The sequence below is a fragment of the Gekko japonicus genome, unplaced genomic scaffold, assembly GCF_001447785.1.
Source record: "Gekko japonicus isolate JY-2015 unplaced genomic scaffold, Gekko_japonicus_V1.1 scaffold2400, whole genome shotgun sequence".
Classification (NCBI taxonomy): domain Eukaryota; kingdom Metazoa; phylum Chordata; class Lepidosauria; order Squamata; family Gekkonidae; genus Gekko; species Gekko japonicus.
Window position 1 is genome coordinate 12,017 of NW_015163674.1, and position 12,016 is coordinate 24,032.

Here is a 12,016-nt window from a genome sequence, read left to right on the forward strand (position 1 = left end):
CTCAGGTATTATCCATCTGTACGGTGTGGAATTTTTCTGCAAAAAGCTAGTTAAGTTTTTATATTGTTTTCTCTTCCTTCTTATTTCAAATGGTATGTCTTTTAAGACTCTGATTTCTTCATCTTTGATTTTTAGTGTTATCCCATTTGTGGCCTTGAGTACCATGTCTCTTGTAGATCTCTTTGAGAATCTCACCATTATTTCCCCAAGCAGGTTTTTTTCCTTAATAAATTCTGGATTTGTCCCACAGATCATATCCATATCGCTTTGTAATGCATCTGCTGTTAAACCTGTCATTAGGGCCAATGTTTCACTTAAGATTATTAAGATTATCTTCAGATTCTCACCCTTCTGTTCAGGAACACCTTGAAATCTCAGAACATAAGTTGATTTTTCGATTTGAAGTCTTAGCAACCGGATGTGCTGATCTCGCAGTTCCAGGAGAGTGCTTCAGTCTCGTTGCCATCTTTTCTGCCCGAGAAATCATTGTTTACAGTTCAGAGAGAGTTTTTAAAAGTCACTGAAAGTTCATTTATGAAGTCGCTTTAAACGGATCTGTACTTCACTTGATTGAATCTGGAACCATCATTGCCTCTAGCCCCTTCTGTCACTTAAAGAGTTCATTTAAGGTTGTGGGGGGGCAGACTCCCTCCCCCTGCGTCATTACCGATCGGGGCTTTGGGGCTTCAGATGGGCACTTAACCACATAACCAGTTAAAGAGAAATAGCACTCACACTTCATTCTGTGTTGGCTGCGGAGGTAGGGAGAGCTTTGTAGTTTTGCTTGATCACTTTTTCACTCACCCGGTGTGCTCCTCTTGGAGCCATGATGGCGCCACAGCAGCGGGACCTATCGGGACAAAGAGGAGCCTTGATCCCTTGGCCGCGGCCTCCCTCCAAGGACTTGGGGGGGGGATCCGGATCAACCGGCACCCCTCCCATCCACCGCATCACAGGCCGCCCCTATCGAAGCTCTGATGGAGCGTGCCTACCATGCGAGTCGCTGAAACCGGAAGCCCCACATAGTTGAGTTTTTCTGAACTGTAGGCCTGATTATATGCTTGACAATTTGCTCGAATTGCAGACTATGCTGCTTAGAGGCCTTAACTTGAATGCAAGGCTTGTGCCGCCTAACAAGATTATTTAACAGTGTTAGGTAGTTAAAGCTAGCTTTATTGTTTTGCATCCTGTGTGACCTTTTGTAATCCGTTGGCTATATTCATATTAACATGTCTGTTCTTTCAATAAACTTTATACATATTTTTAATCAGTCTGGTTACTTGTGTGCTCTCATCCTGGGAACTCACAGGGTCAGACTATTGACTTCCTTGACAGAGTAGGTGGGGCAGGAATCATCAACCTGAATAGCAAAAATGTAAATATTTTTATAAGCTTAAATCTTTTTAGTTTATTGATGTAAATTCAATTGGATTGAAGTGCCAAGACCCCAAGATTTCAGTGCAGCCACTAACTTATATTCTATTCCCCACAGAGATCTGTTCAAACAACATTTGTCCGTCCCAAAACGGCTACCTCTCTATTATTCTTCTGTCCTTCCTCCAATGATTTTGAACTGGAGTACATGGTTCCCGTTCCTCATTTTACCCTTACAACACTTTTGCAAAACAGGAGAAGGAAATGGGGAAGGAAGGAAGGCAATTTTCTTTTCTCCACACTCTCCACACTCAGCCCGTCGCGTGTAACTTTGAAGAGTGTGGAGAAAAGAAAATTGCCTTCTGCGAAAACTATTGAATCCCTGTGGATTGTCTATGAAATGATGAAGACGTCTTATTGTTTGTCGATGTGAGAAGAAGTTCTCACGAAACGGAACATACTCCGGAGAATTTCGTCCATCACCATCTGTTATAAAAAGAAAACTATTGTTATTTTTGAGATATAGATTGTATTTTTGTATACTTAACGGACTGAAGAAAATTTAAGAATATATGTATGCACATTTGCAGTATTCTTGTTATTATTTTTGACAAAACATTTAAGGTACAGAAATAGGGATGCCAGACCCCCAGGTGGGGGTGGGGTTCCCCCAGTTTCGGGCAGTCCTTTCCCTCTCCCCAATTACCCCCCCCCAAACAGGCAATAAGCCAGAAATAAACAAGATGTGCCTATGTCACCCAGAATTTAGGCATGTTGGTGACATCAGGGGGGGATTGATGCTCTGGTTTTTGGGCTAGCAGCTTTATCTCCTGCTGCTTCTCAGAGCTCAGCTGGGACTTAAGGAGTAGCAAGCCCACCTGAGTCTGGAATGTGTTCCTGCTAATCTGTGCTCTAGAAGATGATGACTAAAAGGTGATTAAAGCTGTCAGTCTATCTTGCCTAATTTAGACTGCATCCACACAATACACTTTAAAACAACTATGTGGTGCATGCTGTACTTATTATTTATTGATTTAGAAGATGTCTGTTTTGGTTCTCCGGAGAAGGCTGAAGGAAGCTTACAAAATAAAACATAATGAAAACCTAAGATACTATAAAAACCAGTAACAATAAACTATTGAAACCCCAGCATTAAAAAAAATAAATCACAAAGCTCATCCTTTTTTGTGCATCCTATCATGGTCATAGGGTTTAGCAACAGGGACAGGTGCACTGGTGTGATGTCACATTAGGTAAAAACCAGAAGTGACATCATGACATTGGGGGGAATTGCCAAAAGGATTTGCCAAAACTCTATGGTTTTCAATAGAAGTGATGTCACATGCTGGCACAACACTGGTAACTCCCACCCCATTTCCCACTTGTCAGACTTTGAGGCACTGGCGGGCAATGGAGAGGATTACCAGGAGGCCTCTCTCCACAACTGTCACTCATAATATATTCCTGTCATAGAACAGTTGCTCTGGCTTTCAGGGTGTTTTTAATGAAGAGTTTGACCTTTTTGGTCTATAAATATTAGGAGATAGTTTGCCATAACCCTGATATATAGTCCTTTCCCTGGCAATGCAGCTCCTCAATTGTTTAGTTGTCTTTGGTTTCCTATATGTGGCTATACACACCACTGAGCAACACTCGATCCTGACTTGGCTTATGGAGAAATCTGAATCACTAACATCAACCATCTGGATAGTTATCTTTATTGGTCCAAATTAACAACTAAGGGAGATACATAGTCTATGAAAAATATACCTGGATGTTTAGTGCCATAGTCAGGCATGCTGCATTTTTTTAAAAAACAACAACAACAATAGTATGGTACATATTGCTAAAATTTAAACCACTGGAGGAGGAGGAGGAAGAAGAAATTGGATTTATACCCCGCCCTCCACTCAGAGCAGCTTACAATCTCCTTCCTTTCCTCTCCCCACAGACACCTTGTGAGGTAGGTGGGGCTGAGAGAGCTCTGAGAGAACTTGTGACTGACCCACGGTAACCCAGCTGGCTTCATGTGAAGGAATGAGGAATCAAACTCAGTTCTCCAGATTAAAGACCGTCGCTTTTAACCACTACACCAAACTACAGCATTCACAGCTGAAATGCATTTGGTTTCATTTGGTTTACAGGTGTTTTATGCAATTTGTATATGTATCTGGTCACAGGAATGATGCTTGTAACTGTATGACATTCCTGTGCATGCAAATGCAATTTTACTAAAAAGGTTTTATACACTAGGGGAAGGTCCATATATGTGTGTATGTGTGTGTCCAAAGATCGTTGTATTGTGATACACAGCTTTAATATTTGTAATTTGATTAAAACTTTTGTATTATAATTGTAGCTTTTTAATTGACAGTGATAATTCTACACATAGGGTTGTTGTTGTTTTCTCCTTTGAGCAGCTGATTGCACCAGTCATGAGAAAACAAAGTATCACCTGCCGCCAAGGTTTGCTCACCTCACCCCCTTGCTTGGGGGAGGGGAAGAGCAGTATAACTGGGGCTCAGCTTGAATCCAAGCCCCTCCCCCGAACCCAAAAAGCAAAAGCAGCTGAAGCAGCATCTACATCTCCTCCTTGTTGGCATCACCACTCAGTCTTTCCCAACCTCAATCAATTGAACACTGCACGTGCAGCCCTGCAATAGGGGGAAAGAACACACACACCCGGGGGGGGGGCCTCAAGGAAATGACACAGGGGCAAGGCTAACACCCCTCCTCCCCCAGTGTCATGCCACTATTCCAAAATGGGTCATGCAGTTTGGGGGATTAACCTGTGTATGACCCACTCTGTTGAGCACCAGCACTTTAAGCCAGTCTTGCATTTCACATGCATTATATATGATGAGAAAGGAAGGATCCACTTGCACAAAGTTCTTACGTTACCACAGTGGCATGGGAGGCATTGCAGGGCCACTCCCTCACACGCCCTTAGAGTAGTGTGAGAAGCCCTGGGCCACATGGGAGGACCCCACACTGTGCTGGCCCTGTGTTTGAAAGAGTGAGAATGAAGCAGTGTGGTGGAAGCTCTCACACTGCTAGCATAATGTAAGAACCCATAAGTCTACAACGTAGGATGGCTCCCCATTGTTCTTATCTTGTCCTGAAACAGATGTGTTGTTTTATAAAAGCTAATTTGAATCATGCTAGCAATTAAGTTGAACAGGACAAAGCAGAGAGACAGATGAAAGTGGTAAGTAGTTAGATGGATTTATAAACATTTACTTATATGGGAACTTCCATTTGTTTCCATGGGGATGGTCAGGAAAATATGGATTACTCACAAAAAGGCTTTCAGGAACAGTATCATCATTAAGATTATTTTTAAAACCAGAAAAACAGCATGAAGAGTTATGCCTGAGACACTGAATAATCACTCCAAAAGAAGAGTCAGGTTTTAAGTTGTAGACTGATAAAGCGTTTTTAAACTTCAGCCTCTTTGGGCATCATATATGAAGCAAAAACCTACAAAGGCTATCAAAGTGTGAGGAACAGATTACAAGAGTACCAAAAATCGAAATGAACAGCATGTTTTAATAAACTAGTGGCTGACTGAGACATTTTGGCTGCAATCCAAAGAGCTTTTACCTGGGAATAGGGCTCAGTTACAAAATGGGACTTACCTCTGAGTAAACCTGCTTAGGCTCTCTTCCTCTGAATACAGTAAGGTGAAAAAAATGATTTCAGGACCTCATCAAAAGTAATAACCTATGTGTTTTTGAGGGAAGGAGAGGAAATGGTTACCATCAAGATTTCATTGGAACCATATTCAGTTAAGTTAGTCAAGGCAAATCTCCATTTTTAAATTTTCCTATTATAATATTTAAGGAGCTGCGGTGGCTCAAGTGGTTAAGACGCTGAACTGCAGGCTGTGGAAGGTCGGTAGTTCATCAGTTCAAGACCCGAGTGTGCCGCATGATGGAGTGAGCTCCCATCTCTAGCTCCAGCTCCTGCCAACCTAGCAGTTTGAAAGCAAGACATTGCAAGTAGATAAATAGGGACCACTTCAGTGGGAAGGTAACAGCGTTCCGTGCGCCTTGGTGTCTAGTCATGCCAGCCACATGACCACGGAAACGTCTTCGGACAGCGCTGGCTCTTCGGCTTTGAAACGGAGATGAGCACTGCAACCCTAGAGTCGGATTCAACTGGCTTTCGAGCAAGGGAACCTTTACCTTTACCTTAAAATATACTGCAGAAACTTGACCACTCCCTTTGTTAATTAACTTTGTACACAGACTTTGCTTTACCTGTCTCTGTTACTGTTTTTGGCCTTGTTCAGATTTGACATGTGAGTTCTGGGAGCTGCCTAGGGATCAGCTTCCCCCCCCCCCAACCATGGATATATAGCCTGCGATACACGAAGAGTAAGACACCATGCTGTGCACAGTTTACCACTACATGCACTGTAGCCGCTAAGGTGTATTTTAAACAGTTGATAACCTATTATAAGAGACAGCTATATTTATATATATAAGACAGGCTGTGGAAGGTCAGTAGTTCAGCAGTTCGAGACCCGAGTTGCCGCTTGACGGAGTGAGCTCCCGTCTCTAGTTCCAGCTCCTGCCAACCTAGCAGTTTGAAAGCAAGAAATTGCAAGTAGATAAATAGGTACTACTTCGGTGGGAAGGTAACAGCGTTCCGTGTGCCTTGGTGTTTAGTCGTGCCAGCCACATACCACGGAAACGTCTTCGGACAGCGCTGGCTCTTCGGCTTTGAAACAGAGATGAGCACTGCAACCCTAGAGTCGGACTCGACTGGCTTTCAAGCAAGGGAACCTTTACCTTTACTATATTTGCTTTAACCAAAAGTATAAACTCCTGGTTTTTAAACTGGGAGAGGATGGTGTAAACGAATGCACATACAGAAGGGAGAGCATAATATTCATCAGTAAGGGAGAGATTTCTGGCATGAGATCTGGGGTATCACTATTATGTCCGCAAAGTGTTGGAGTACATGCCCAGTATACAGCTTACCAGCAATGTTCCCTCAGCAGATCACAAACTTGTGAGCAAAAATTCTACTTTGTGAGCTACTGGCCTTAAAGTTGTGAGCAAACAATTTGGCTGCTGCATAGATTAGTTTGCTCTGGAGCCCCATCCTTCCTGAGCGAAGGCAAAAATGTGTGAGCCGGAGCCTAAAAAACTGTGAGCTAGCTCACACTAACTCAGCTTAGAGGGAACACTGCTTACCAGTACAATCTATACAGCAGATCACAAAGTATGGTAGGAAATATTACTAGTACTCATGCATGATCTACACTATTTCAAGAGGATTGTCAGCACTGGGTTGTCCCATACCACCCAGTCTCTGCCCCCCCCCCCCCGAATACAATTTACTGCATAAATTTTCCCGCTACTACTTTGAACTCCATGAAGTTGCAGAATTCTCTTGGCTTGTCCCTCTCTGCTCCAGCCTGTGATATGAAGTGTGCACTATATGAGGCTCTTTCCATCTCCCATTTTGGTTTTAAGTGGGGTGGCATCCCCCACACTCCAGAGAGAGGGGGGCTCAATAACTGTTATAACTAAGGATTGGCATCCAGATACAGAGGGCGCTGCAGTGACTGAGTATGAGGGGAAAGATGGTGCCCACCTATACCTTTACGGCACAAGATCAGTGGGAACCTGCACATGCTGCATGGACATACAAGCAGCATGGCAATAAATTTATGTCCTGGGCAGTAGACATCACTCATGCATATGTGCAAAAATTCAAAGACAGTTTAAGTGTCTTTTATGAGAGTGCCCAGGTGTCAACAAGCCCAGTAGATTCTCTCCAAATAAAGTTCATGCCTTGTTGTTGTTCAGTCGCACAGTCGAGTCCGACTCTTCGCGACCCCTTGGACCAGCTCCCGCCAGGCCCTCCTGTCTTCCGCTCAATTTCATGTTCGTTGTTCAATTTCATGTTCAATTTCAAGTTGGCTCAATTTCATGTTCGTTGCATCGATGACACTGTCTAACCATCTCATCCTTTGCCGTCCCTGTCTTCTTTGACCTTCAATTTTTCCCAGCATCAGGGTCTTCTCCAGTGAGTGCTCCCTTCTCATTTGGTGGCCAAAGTATTTGAGCTTCAGTTTCATTATCTGGCCTTCCAGGGAACCTAAATGCGGGCATCAATCAAAACACAAGACAGCGCTGAGCAGCAAGGAGAGCTGCTGATCAGGGCTGAGGAGTTTTGACAGGACAGGGAGATAGCAAACATCTACCATGCTATTTCTGATTTAGCTAGGCTTCAATGAATTCTGATAATTTATCCAGTTTTACTTTTAACATTACAAAAGACACCAATTTGCATTGTAGAAGATCAGTGAGCTGCCTTTCATTTACTCTCAGTTCCTCACCTTAGATCTCAAGAATCTGGCATTTCCTTCTCACTGTTTTTAAAAAACAAAACACACCTTCTTCCTGTGTTGGGTCAGCCACACAGGTATGGAGGAGGCTATAAAAGGTGAAGTGCAGTGATATCACTGCTGGCGTAGTTCTTTGCTTCATTCCATTGCCTGTTTGAACTTGCTGACGGCTTTTTTTCCCCCCTGGAGTCAAACGAAAAGACAAAGGGTGGTGCTGATGCTCAAGGCGTGGAATGTTCATCTGGAGAACAGGTGTGGCAGCTCTTAACACCAACACAGAGAGGCTGTTGGTAGATCCACAGTCAGATAATTTGCAACATTTGTGAGGATCCGGTGTGTGAGAAGGCTAATTGATTCCCATTCATTTGTTACACAACTGAAGATAATAGAATGCATAGCAGGCAGCAGTAGAAGATGAAAAGGTTGGTTGGTACCAGAGTGTCCTGAAGAGATGGGAAAGGATATTAGAACACAAGCAATGAATATAGTTGAGGCTTTGTGGTGCAATGACTCATAGTTTACATATAAAAATGTTACCCAATAAAAAAAACTTCTCACAAGGTGTTATGTATTGAGACTAAGCCATTCCTCAAGCTGCACCAGGAATGGGTCAAGCTTGCTACTTTAGAACAATAGCTCGCCAGGATCCTGGAGCTAACCAATAGATAAGCAGTGTAATGTAAATAGACTATCACTGGGAGTGTGTTGGGTGTGGTGCTTGCGTGCTTTATAAGCAGGGCTCAAGCCCTGCTAGTTGTCCTTGAGTTTGCTGAAATCACTGATTTGTTCATGGATGTTTTATGAATAATTTTAATTGTTATTTATATATGCATTTTTATGTAAGCCGCCCTGAGTCTGCCTTGGTGGGGAGGGCAGGGTATAAATTGAATTAATAAATAACTAATAAATAAATAAAATAATCACAACTTAAGAGGTAATTCCCCAGATGGCCAGCAGATTTTTTTTCAGAATCAGAAGATTTAATATGGTTCAAAGTCAGCCTTAGATCAGCTAAAAACAATAAACAAAAAGTCGTAAAATTTGAATACAGGGTTAAAATTGTGATGAACAAAATAGAATCTACAATTTTTTAAGTTAAAATTTTAGGATTTACAGTAGAGTTGTAGTTATATGGGAAAGATAAGGCATAATAATACTTCGATTCCTCATTTCCCTTGTAAGCTATATAGGCTTTCCTATAATAATTACAAAACATCCAATTATTGAATTTCAACTGCACTTCTAATTTCTTGTGAATATTTCAGGCTGCTGCAAAAAATCTGACACAAGAGAGTGCGATATGTGGATTTACCCCTAATAAGAACTTCTTAACGGGGGGCGGGGGGAGCAGCAGAGGTATTCCTCTAAAGCCCTTTTTCATGTTATTGGGTTTGCCACAAGGTTAAAGAGGTTAGGGCTCTTTAGCTTGGAGAAACGACGATTGAAGGGTGACATGATCGAGGTTTACAGAATTGTGCATGGGATAGAGAAGGTAGAGAAAGACGTACTTTTCTCCCTTTCTCATAATACAAGAACTCATGGGCATTCAATTAAATTACATTAATGAGCAGTAGGCTTAGAACAGATAAAAGGAAGTACTTCTTCACCCAAATAGTAATTACCATGTGGAATTCACTGCCGTAGGAAGTGGTGCTGGCTGTTATAAGCACAGAGAGCGTTAAGAGGAGATTCGATAAACATGGAGCAGAGGTTCATCAGTGGCTATTAGCCACAAGGTATAGGTGGAACATTATGTCTGGGGCAGTGATGCTCTGTATTCTTGGTGCTTGGGGGGTCAACAGTGGGAGAGCTTCTATCAGAACAAGAGCTAGTGTGGCCATACCAGCAGCTGCTTCTGCAGCGACTCGGTCACCACTGATCAATCACAATAACCAGAGATATCAGTAGCAAGTGAGCATGCAGAGCTGTTCCTGGAGAACACTGAAATAGAAAGGCCTATGTAATTTCTATCACACCTTTTCAAACAAAAACTCAGATTCCAACTATCCTTTGCAATGAAACCTTCACTTGGTCCTTTCTGGGCATTGATTTATTTTTCACAATCTGTGCACAATTGTTTTCATTTGCTGAGCAACATTCGGATCTTTTCCCTGACATGCAACAAGGTTATTATTCAGAAATTGCATTTTCCAGTAACTCAAGTTAGAATATTCTCTACCAAGAAAAAATATATTCTTCCCCTACAAGAATGCGATGTTATGATTACTATTAGAATTTGTGCTATATGAATAGTGACAGATAATCCAATTGCCCTTTTTATGTGTGTGCCACTTTGTGCTCCCTTTAAAAAGCTCTATTTTATTATGCACATTTTCAGTGATTTACAGGTTGCGCTCTTTCATAGAGTGCTGCTGCTTTTTGGGAGTGTTAGGGAGGGAGCATGGCTCAGTGGTAGACTACATGAAGACATGAGTCTGCTGTATACTGAATCAGACCATTGGTCCATCAAGGTCAATATTGTCTACTCAGACTGGCAGCATCTCTCCAGGGTCTCAGGTCAAAGTATTTCATATCATCTACTATCTGATCCTTTTAACCGGAGATGAGGGGGGAATTGAATCTGGGACTTTGTGCATGGAAAGCAGATGCTTTACCAATGAGCTACAGTCCCTCAGGTTCAATCCCCAGCATCTTGAATTAAAGGATCTCAGGAGCAGAATTGGGTAATATTGAACTTGGAGAGCCAGTTCAAGTCAGAATAAATAGTACTGGGCCAATTCAGTAAGAGCAACATATGGCAGCAAAGCTACCTTTTATCATGTTGTGGCTCTTTCCTTTCCTTTAGAACTTCTTAAACGATTCTTTTGGGGCCCTGTACTCCATCCATTGCATTCTAGTGCTTTGTGGTTTGCTACTACTGTTGACTAGTGTTTTGTTGACTTTTAAATCTCATATTAATTACTGCCTAATGCATTTACTGCTGCTTATTTGTCACTGACTTATTGAGGTTTGCGTGGGTGTGCATTTGTATGAACTAAATTATCAGTGGGAAAGCCGACAGGAGCTGGAGAGCCTCCAATTTGGGACAACTCAGTCCAAAGGGACGGTATAAACACTCAGGGTAAAATTAGGAGGAGCACAATAGAACTTGGGAGTGAAAGTAGGATGACAAAGAAGGGCCATGTGTGGAGACAAATGATTTAGAAAGCATTAGGGGAATAAACTCCCCCAAAAGAAGTGATATGGGCAGAAATACTGGGCCCAAAGGGTTACTTAAAAGTGGAGATGTGCTATTGCCCACCTGATTAAACCCTTGAGCCTGATCTCAAGATGGAGGAGGAAATAAGGGAGGTTGCTAAAGCAGCTAAGGTTGTGATGCTGCCTCACATTGACTGGGCAAATATGTGATCAAGTCATGGTGTAGAAGTGAGATTCCTAGACAACATAAATAACTGTGCACTGGAACAGTTGGTCAAAGAGCCAATCAGAGGGATAGCAATCTTGGTTCTGAGCAGGATGCAACATGTGAGGTTATTGCACCATTTAGGGCTTCCAAGTCCCCCCGGGGGGCGGGGAAACCCCTGCCCGGGAGGCCCGTTCCCTGCCGCCTCCAGATCGGGCCCCCGGGGGGAACCTCATCCCCAAAGCACGTCACATGGAAGTGACGCAAGCATGTCAGGGACGTTGTGGGAGAGGCCAAAATCATCCGAGGGAAAACTCTATGGTTTTCCCTCGGATGATTGTGGCCCCGCCCCCAACGTCCCCGAAGTGCTTGCGTCACTTCTGTGTGATGTGCTTGCGGCGCACGCACGAAGACTCTCGGAGCAAGGCTGGACTCCCCCGCTCCAGAACAGGTAAGCACTTGGCAACCCTAGCACCATTTAGGAACACTGACCACACAGCCATTAAAGTTCATCATTTAAGTCAATGGAAAGTTACCCCTAAAGTCCAAAAACTGTAACGTTTGATTTCAAAAGAGGGAACTTTACAAAAAATGAGAATAGTTAAAAAGGAAGCTGAAAGAGAAATACAAGAGAGTCAAATCTGTAGAGGATGCTGGGAAGCTATTTAAAACCACACTAATTGAAGCATTCCCCAGGTTAGGAGAGGTACTGCAAAATGTAAAAGGAGGCCTCCATGGTTAATGCCCCAATTCAAGGAAGCCAGAAAAGGCAAAAAGGCTTCTTTTAAAAAGTGGAAGGTCTGCCCCAGTGAAGTGAACAGAAGGGAACACAGAATCTGGCAGAACAAGTTTACAGTAATCATCAGGTATGTCAAAAGAATCAAGACAAACAATAAGCCTTTCTTACCCCTTAT